The sequence below is a fragment of the Watersipora subatra genome, chromosome 2 (genome assembly GCF_963576615.1).
Source record: "Watersipora subatra chromosome 2, tzWatSuba1.1, whole genome shotgun sequence".
Classification (NCBI taxonomy): Eukaryota; Metazoa; Bryozoa; class Gymnolaemata; order Cheilostomatida; family Watersiporidae; genus Watersipora; species Watersipora subatra.
In genome coordinates, this window is record NC_088709.1 from 9,966,958 (window position 1) to 9,976,801 (window position 9,844).

Below are 9,844 nucleotides of genomic sequence, written 5' to 3' on the forward strand. Positions count from 1 at the left end.
TCGCAGTCTTTTATGAAACGTATATAAACTATTTAAAATTGCTCGTAGCTTGTTACATGATGTTTAAATAGGCTGGACGCCGAGAAAAATGAGCTCAAAAAGTGCGGTTTTATAACAAGCTGGCGTTGTTATCGCGCTTTTTTAAATATGCAATGTTAAATAGCTAATCTACCTTTCAGAAAAGACTGAGATTATTTTTAAGGCTGAATTTAGATATTAATGGATTTTAAAACACCCATATCTATTATTCTAAATCGGTCTGAACATCCCTACGTAACTTCTGTTCCTAAAAAGCTAGGTTGCGTCACATATTTATGGGCGGAGCTTGTTGTGCCGATCGTGTTGTTTTTGAGACCGATATTAAAACGCTCTAAAAAAGCCTTCATTACTCTGAAAGTTAGTGGACTAATCTTTATTTTGAGTACAAAATCAGAATCAGCGTGTCTGACTTACCTAGGAAATACGATAAAAGTTGTATGTGACTGTTATCGTTTAAACTTACTTTGCATTTAAGAGTTTCCGATTCTGCTTCATCAAGCAACTCTGTTATCGTTCTTTTCAAATTGATGATGAATAATCAAGTTTATATCAGAGATTAAAACTAACAGCTTGTTGCTAAACTGGAAGTGTTATTTTATTATTATATAGTCAACTTATTTGCACTAGTACGTTGGCAGTCCGGTGGGCCATGGAAGATTTTCATGTGTAATAGCTATACACTCAATTACATGTATTCCACCATGTAGCGAGGTGGTCAAGTGGCATGGTTAGTAGGATGCCTGGCTACAAATCTTGCTAACAATCATACCTACCGCATTCAGTTTGACACAGAATAATCAGGGCAAACAACTCCACAATATGCTTTATTGGATACAAGAGTAGACAACACACAAACAGAAAATAATTTCTCCTCAAACTTGTCGCTTTGCAGGTCTATGACCTGACAACTCCGATACAGTCAGCGAGTTCATCAATGTTATTACATCGACGTCATTTGGACTCGCCTAGAAAGGTTGTTACCTGAGCTAATATTTCATACCTGGGCAAGTGTATAAATATAATGGCTGAGTCTAACAAAGAAAACTAAAATAAAAGTAGTTGATACAGGATCTGTTTGATATGAAAGTATTGTGAGTGGAAATGCGATCAAGATAACTCCAGAGCATCTCAATCTTATCTCGATCATCAGTCACTCTGTTAGAGTTGGTTCCATGGGTTCTGCTACATAGTCGTCAAATCTTTTACAATCTTACATGCTAAAAAATGTTCCAAATCTGAATACTCTCTGAACCTAGTTTGTAGAGAGGGTTTTTATTGCATTATAGAGTAATCTGCAGACAGATTATTTTGCAAGTTAGTCTCCTAGGCTAATTATTATACATAATTATATATTAATAATAATATTATTACACGATATTATTAATATTATTATTAATTAATTAAATTAATATTATGGGCTGCCTTTCTAAAAACTTTCAAAAGTTTAATTACTCTGTTGAGCAATGAGTGCAATATTTCTGTAACGAACAAGGTGAGAAGAGTTATAAGGTGAGAGTAGCTGTATTATAACACTATTTCTACTCATTATTATACTAGTTTACTATTATTATTATTATTATAATGTTACAACTATTTATTTAGTTATGACTCTTATTACAGTATTATTATTTAGTTATGACTTTTGTTACAATATAACCATGACTTTTTTATTATAATGTTACATAATTCAACACCCTAATATAAGTACTTGTGAAGAAAGAATTTCAATTAATTTTATGGCAGGTTTTACTGATTTGAGTGAAAAGTGCAGTGCAAATGAGCTAGCTGGCTCAGATCAACTCACGGCCATTTTAAATGACTACATGGGTGCAATGATTGACGAGATTTTACGCATAAAAGGAGACGTACTGAAGTTTGCTGGTAAGTCCCGTGTTTGCAGGCCTTAAGTAGAATATACAAAACTAAACTCAGCAATATACACATACAGTATATAATACAAATGGTAAATGTCAGCACTTTGCGCAATATAAAACTCTGTTGAGCTTCTATTATACAAATTAAATGATTTAGGCAGAATACACTAAGCTAGATTTAGGAATCGTCCAACCATGTGTAGCTACTTGTAGAGGAGATAGCAGTTAGTCAATGAGGAAGGAGGTCTAAGTGAGGTATCTTTTTCTCAATTTTGCAAAGTTGTTTTTTAATCTTTTTTTCTGATTATGTAACCCCTTATGTCACGTTCAAGAAGATATAATTATTATTGTCTGCAGGTGATGCTATTCTTGTGTTCTGGAGGATAGAAGACTACGAACACCTGCTCCATTTAATCAAGGCAGTCATTGAATGCAGCTGTAATATACAATCCAAATATGGAACATACAACGCTGAGGGCTTGACTACCCTTCGAGTGAAAATAGGTTCGTTTTTTTAAAGCATTCATACAACAATTATTTTGTCTTACAGTAGGTACAGATGACAATGTTATGGGTAATAGATTTAGATTATGGGAGGCTCTGAGACCGATCCATCTGGCAGCTTGAGATATGTCTGAGTAATGAATTAAAAATAAACGCATACAGGCCATAGTCAGAAGATTCATCACGCTTATATGAATAACAGAGTTTATGGACAATAAATAAACCTAGGCAGTTGGAATAGTCAAATTTCAGCAGATTTAAATCATTCATAAATTAAAAAAGATATCCATGAATTTCCTAAATTTTCTTCAATTCATGCGATCCAACTATGTTGTTATGGGTAGATGTGGAGAAATTATGTTATGCATAACTAATGCAAATCCACGCACAACATCAGTGTTGAAATTGCTTGTCATATTATTCTGTTTTGACTATGTTTAGTTAGTGCACTTTTGCTTAGCTTGTGGGAACTAATTTGATAAATACTGGTTCAGGTATAGTGAAGGTGTTAAGCTATTGTAAGCAATACCGATATCTATCAGTCAAAGTTAATTCTTTATTCTTTAAGTCCAACAATTAAAATACACAACTAACAAAATTCTAAACAATAATATTAATGACAAGAGGTTAAAATAGCTATTAAAACTTACACTCTTATTCGAACAGTCGTTCATGTCTGCTCGCTCGGTCCATACGGCTGCGGGTTTTGATGGTCAGATGAGAGTAATGGCAGTCCATATATGTAGAGGCTCGGTAGTTGAGGTAGGGAAGTCGAAGAGAATCAGTTGATGATGGAGAAGGAAGTTTTATAGGTAGGGAAAGGGTAAAGGCTTCAGAGGCAGAGGGAAGAGAGAGAGAGAGAGTGATGGGTATAGAGATGTTGAGTCATTGGAGCTGTTTTCTTTTATAGATGTCTGGCATGTGGGATGGTTAGCCTGTGGGTGTAGGTTGAGTGTTAAGGTTCAATGCTTTCTGTCAGGCGTATGAAGATATATTGTTTGCTTAAGTCTTCAGCTGGTGCACATGATGTTGACATGTAGGATGGAGCTCGTGACTTACTCCTGGTGTCTAGGTCATGTTTGGCAGGAGTAGCAGATCTGTATGTGACTTATTTGACTCATTTCTAATGTTTCTCTGGTGGCTTTTTAATGATGGTGGTCGGTAGGTTTAATTGCTTTGACTTCCTTTTGGCATATTCTCCGTCTGGTGTTGAGGCAATTTCTACGATTGATTCCTCCAGTTTGAAGGTTCTAATTTTTTTGACGTTTTCTAATTATTGGATCTTTTGATGTCTTTCTTGCTGCTTGTACGTATTGTATGCATATCTTGTGTCCTAGCTGCATTCCCTGTTGGTATGTTGTTTTTGCTGTATTTCCATACAACAATGTCTAACTGGTATTTGCCAAAAAGATTCATGTAGTCAGTATTTTTAGAAAGCTTTCATTCCGAGTTTCAAATAACTAATTGTGAAGTTCAATATATTAGAAATTTTGAGGTTATTTTCAAAATTTTAATATGAAACATGTCCACAGCCTTAATCAAATTGCAAACCCATATAAAAGCAAACAGAGAACTTTTCAAGGTGGCAAATTAGAACAGAATTGAGTTTTATCAAAGTACTTGCAATTTTTTGCTTGGTTTTAATACACTGACAATAGAATTGTTAGCTGAACATAATAATAATGTTCAAATAAAATTCAGTAAAAAATTCTCAAACTCAATGTGTATCTTTGTAAAATTTACGACGATATCTCATGGTTGATATTGAAATTTAGAGGACTAATCAGAGATTTAACTTATAAACAGTTTAGCTATTGTTAGTTTCTCTATGGAAATATGGTGTTGACCTTGACACAAGGTTAAAATTACGACTGCTACAGCAAACTTATTCTGTAATCTCCGAAGTAATGTGAATATTATTTTTATTTTTAGCGTTGTCTTTGGGAAGAATGTACTTCTTTGTATTTGGCCTGGACAGTCGGTATTTTTACTGCGAGAGTGGAAAAGCTGTCCAAGAGGCCAATGGAGCTGAGCATTTGAGTAAGGCTGGTGATGTGATTGTCTCCCCTTACATGTGGAGTTATTGTGAAGAAAAAGATTATGCTTACGCGATGTTGGAGGATGGAAAGCATGTCAAGGTGACATATATGCAAACGTAATATAATCAGTCAAATAGTCATATGTTAGTGGTAGGTCTGATGCTTAAGTATAACACGCTGTCCTCCTATGGGCAATTTTTAGTGGGTGGCGGAACGCTGCTTTGGCATGCACTTTCAAGGCATTTAGTAACTTGCAGGATTGATGCCAAACTATAAACTGCATACAGGCTTTTGGTAGGTAGCTAGTTAGTGTGCTCGTTATACATGTTGTTCTTCTTTGCCATGGCTAGTGAAGGTTGCTATATATGCTAGCAAAGATTTTAAAACCTTGGACAGCATGCTTTTTAATGAATTTGACTGACTAACTGTTTGACTCATTGACTGACTAACTGTCTGGCTGGTTGACTGACTAACTGTCTGACTCGTTGACTAACTGACTGTCTGACTCGTTGACTGACTGGCTGTCTGACTCGTTGATTGACTGACTGTCTGACTCGTTGACTGACTGACTGTCTGACTCGTTGACTGACTGACTAACTAATCTCTGGACTGACTGACTAACTAATCTCTGGACTGACTATAGACATGCACTAACACATAATAAAATGTTATATACATGCATTGATCATAATAAAATTTTATATTTGTGTACCAACAAGTGAGAATCAACTATAGGCTTGTGCTGTCGCACAATATACCACTACACACATGTACTAGCACATAATATACTACAATACACATGTAGTAACAAATAATGTACTAGTATACACATGTACTAACAATCTCTCAATCTTTGCTATAACTACAGTGCAGTTATTAATTATTACCACAAGTTAGTGTTCTTTATGCAGCAAGTAGGCCTACTTGCCTTAAACAAAATATCTTCATAGATACAAATAAATAACGTTGTTGGAGATGTCCATTTGAAACAGAGATTTAAATACTTTTTGAAATGACCTTGATAAATGTGTTGAGACAGGCACAAGGTGAAAACTATTGCACAGTTACCAAAGCTCTTCAGTTTTCATAAGTTCACTACAGAAGCTTTTAACCATTTTTTGTGTGATTTTATAAGAATGTTTAGGTATTAAACTGCTAGAAAATGTTAGAATAACAAACAGGCTGTTAAACCTACAGATAATAAGTCTTGCCCGAAATGAAACAGAGCGAAGTGTTCATGGTGCGGGACCTGCAGGGGATGCTTCTAAAACAGCAAAAGGAATGCAGAATGTCTTAGCGATGGAGGCAGTCACTACAGGAGGTACAGTATGTACATCTTTATATATCAGATCAGGAATAGTTACTTGTTGCTTGAAGCAGCGGTTTTAAAGTGTAAATTAAAAAATATTCCAAAGTGCAAACCTGTTTTGACTGTCAACTATGAACCATTAATTCAGAATATATAAGCGAGCACAAGTTACAGAAATGTAGAGCTCCTATTAGATGTACTACTGTTATACATCCTGATGAATTCAAAGAGTTACAAACTAGGTCAAATGTAAAGTACTTACATGTAGGTCTAACCTTGACTTATGACATTTTCTACTCGTGAACCTTTTAATATAAGGTTAGCAAAAAATTGTCTTGACCTGACATTGTTTTCAACATACAACAACCAATTTGTTTTGAAAAAGTACATTTTTATAAAATTTTAAATACTAGTAAAAATTAAAAGCAACATGTAAAAATAAAAGATACTATATAAATTAAACCAAATAAAACATTTTTAATGTAAGCTGTACCACATATTTCTATCACTCTCTCTAACACTGAGTCTATGCAGCAACAAGCTTACACTTTTGTTTACGTCTATTAAAGGTAAAATAACAATAAAAACTTAATTTTACTGTATGTTACAGTTTTATTTTTTACAGTATATATAATTTATATGGTTTACATAAATTTATTTAATGCACTTATCATAAGACTATATGTAATAACTTGAAGCACTTCTTATCATCTTTTGGGCTCGCAAATCGATTAAAGAAAAATTTTCATTTTATTTATACCATTTTTATAAAAATGCATGATTTTACAAACAAAGAATTCAAAATACAAAGTAAAGGATATATAATATAAATTAGGTTAGACAATATCAAGTTTAAGTTAGCGAAATTATCATGCATACTTCTATCACTCACCTCACTACTGTACCTACACATCACTTTACCATTGTACCTACACATCACTTCACCACTGTACCTACACATCACTTCATCATTGTACCTACATATCACTTTACCACTGTACCTGCACATCACTTTACCATTGTATCTACACATCGCTTTACCACTGTACCTGCACATCACTTTACCACTGTACCTGCACATCACTTAACCATTGTACTTACACATCACTTTACCACTGTATCTACACATCACTTTACCATTGTACCTACACATCACTTTACCACTGTACCTACACATCACTTTACCACTGTACCTACACATTACTTTACCATCGTACCTACACATCACTTTACCATCGTACCCACACATCACATTACCACTGTACCTACACATCACTTTACCATTGTACCTACACATCACTTTACCACTGTACCTACACATCACTTTATCATTGTACCTACATATCACTTTACCACTGTACCTGCACATCACTTTACCACTGTATCTACACATCGCTTTACCACTGTACCTGCACATCACTTTACCACTGTACCTACACATCACTTAACCATTGTACTTACACATCACTTTACCACTGTATCTACACATCACTTTACCATTGTACCTACACATCACTTTACCACTGTACCTACACATCACTTTACCACTGTACCTACACATCACTTTATCATTGTACCTACATATCACTTTACCACTGTACCTGCACATCACTTTACCACTGTATCTACACATCGCTTTACCACTGTACCTACACATCACTTTACCACTGTATCTACACATCACTTTACCACTGTACCTACACATCACTGTACCACTGTACCTACACATCACTTTACCACTGTACCTACACATCACTTTACCACTGTATCTACACATCACTTTACCACTGTACCTACACATCACTTTACCACTGTATCTACACATCACTGTACCTATACTTCTGTTCACACATCTCTGAAGTGAAGTAGCCATAACTGCCTTTTTTTACTGAATACTACCTTATTAATTTAGTATTCAAATATAATTACACTTTTAGTTTTCAGTAGTTTTACATAATTTTTTGTAATACTTTAGTTCTTATGCTATACAGTGGACCTGACCATGTGGCATTAATTCGCTCCGGTGTTGGAATCGCAAGGCGAAAATGTCGTACAGAGGGGTATAGAAACTCGTAGCAATTATCTAATGCAAATACTTTTGGTAAAAGCATCAAAGTTTCATATACGTGCTGTACATACTAAAAATTAGTGACAAAATGGTATATTAACCTTAGTAACTATAGTTACCTACAGCAACTATAGTTTATTTAGGGGTATGATCTGCTTATGATTAAATGCTAAAATGCACTGTAAGTTTTCATTTTCACTTACTTTTCCCTCACTATTGTTTCGCTCACACATTATCAGGCATTTACAAAACACAAAGAATGCTGAGCATGGGAGTGAGTATCTTATTTCTTTTAGCCATTGCGAGAGGAATTTCAGAGACTAGCATATTGACATCTTTGTTATTCTGACATATTCATCACACCGACCGCAAAATTTGAATTTTGATAGACATTTTTTGTTGCTGTCGCATGGCAAAAAAAGCCGTAGCTAGGGAACCAAAAACATTGTTGTCCACATCATGAAGCAAAAAGAAACTGTAAAACAAGTAATTTCGTAACCCGCGAGGTCTCTGTATATAATTACTTGAATGAATCAAGTAAAATACAATGTGTTCTTACTTGAATACTTGCTCAAACATTTGATTGGTTTACACAGATGAATCAGAGATCTGAACAGAACTTCGTAAATCGCGAGTCCCGACTGTATATATTGACTATGGAAAATGAGCTGTGTAAATGATCAGTTTTAAAACCATCTTGTTAGGTTGCAGCTGTGGGTATCATAGAGAAGTCTGCTCTCCTCTGCAAATATATTCCATATCTCATTTAAAACCATGTAGATTAGCATGAGCATAAATATTAGCCTTATTATTATATTATAATATAATATATTATTATAATATTATCACTTTATTAAATGTTTGTTTTGCAGGTGAAGTTTACCGAAAAGCTGTGTTCGACACGGGCATGCACCTGAATGAGACGCTTCGTAGATATGTGATAGATATAGTCCTCGACAAGGTGTGAACGTCTAATTATATTCTATATTTTTCGAGATTAGGTCAAGTAGTGCATATAATTCTAAATACTATCGATGCAGAATTTAAATACATGCAAGACTTATTTCACTTTTCTAGCTCTGTATATTGATTTGTTTAAAAAAAATAAAATGTTGCTAATTTTTATTGTATGTTCAGCTGGAGGCTGGGCATGGGATAGAGTATCACTCAGAAATCAGATCATGTACTATAGCATTCATCAATCTCCTGCTCGCCAGTGAGGATCTTAAAGCCTCCAATCAGTGTGATGTCTTACAGAAGGCATACGAAGCTATCGCTGGTGAGCTTGATGTCTACAAAGCAAGCCTTAACAAGGTGGTCATGTTTGACAAGGTTGGTGGAGATGTTTGAGAACAAGAGTCTGTTTGGAGCCATTATCACGCAAACATCTTTTGTTCGCTAAAATAGAATTTTCAACAAGTATGATATGACATTTGAACAAATATTTTATTTAAACTTTGAATTGTCAACATAAAATGTTCAAAGTTTTGCAAAGCATCGTAGTTTTGTAAGTAAAAGAGATTAAAATGAAGATGAAAATAATGTCAAAAATTGCAATGATAGGTCAGCTAAAATAGGCTAAACTTCACCCAGTCTAAATTGGATTTACTCAGTTTTTACTACCATTTATACCTCTGCTTAGTTTGTGTGCACTGCTGTATTTCCATGTCTGTGTTCAGTTTTAAAAACAAAGTAATAATGAAAACCTTTTTAACGATTATTAGTTTTTCAAACCTTTTTCTGCATCTTTTTACCCAATGAATTTGTTTAATTACTGTGTGAAAATATTTGCTGAGTATTTTAAGGAGCTATCATGAACTTTGTGGTGCTAGAACAAATTAAACAAGATGCTGTGCGTTCTTATGATAATTTTTGATTCAACGTACAACAGCCTTAACATAAAAATCAAGTCTTGCAACAATTGGTACTCAGATGTAGAAGTGTGGCCCTATTGCCTTCTTAATCGTGTGACTTCAATTCTCTATTGTTTGCTATTGAGCTGTGTGCTTTG